The sequence below is a fragment of the Procambarus clarkii genome, unplaced genomic scaffold, assembly GCF_040958095.1.
Source record: "Procambarus clarkii isolate CNS0578487 unplaced genomic scaffold, FALCON_Pclarkii_2.0 HiC_scaffold_307, whole genome shotgun sequence".
Classification (NCBI taxonomy): domain Eukaryota; kingdom Metazoa; phylum Arthropoda; class Malacostraca; order Decapoda; family Cambaridae; genus Procambarus; species Procambarus clarkii.
Window position 1 is genome coordinate 1 of NW_027189340.1, and position 928 is coordinate 928.

Sequence of the window (928 nt, forward strand, 5' to 3'; positions counted from 1 at the left end):
TGATTGGTGGACGAGTTGCCAGGTTGCAGCTTCTGTACCGTGCCGGCACATAATAGGTTCGGCTCAAGCGCGGCAGCATCATTCCCCCGTGACTGTCTGAGCGTCTCTCATCACCTTGGTTATCTCATCATCATCATCATGGTAGAAGCAAAGCCTACCAAGAAGGCTGCGGCTGCTGCTGCTGTGGTGGCCACCACCAGGAAACCTCGCGTCCAGGTTGCTCACCCGAAAACTAGTCAAATGGTTCTAGCCGCGGTCGCAGCACTCAAAGACCGTAAGGGCTCGTCTCTACAAGCAATCAAGAAGTACGTTGTTGCCAACAACAAAGTCGAGGCTGCCAAGATCGCCATTTACATCCGAAGATTTCTCAAGAAAGCAGTGGCTGACGGCATTCTTGTTCAGACCAAGGGAAGTGGAGCTAGTGGATCATTCAAGCTGGCCGTAGCAGAGAAGAGGGCCGTTCTAACTCCCAAGAAAGCCACCACAACCAAGAAACCATCTACAGCAGCAAAGAAGGCCGTGGTAACTCCCAAGAAGCCGCCACAAGCAACAAACCACCTACAGCCTTGAAAAAGAAGCAGCAGCAGCAGCAGCTTGTTGTTTGGGAACAAAAAGCCCAAAATAAAGAGAGCTTCAAAATCTCCCAAACCACCCAAGGCAAAGAAAGCTGTCAAGAAAAACAACAAAGGCAAAATAAACGACGACATGCAAGCAGCATGAATACACATGACAATAAACATCCAGGCCTCCCCCCTCAGTGGAGGGGCCTCATATGATTCCAAAAAGAGTTTAGTTTTGTAGACAAATAAATCATTACTTTTGGGGTAGATTTACTCTGTATATTATATATATATATATATATATATATATATATATATATATATATATATATATATATATATATATATATATATATATATATATATAT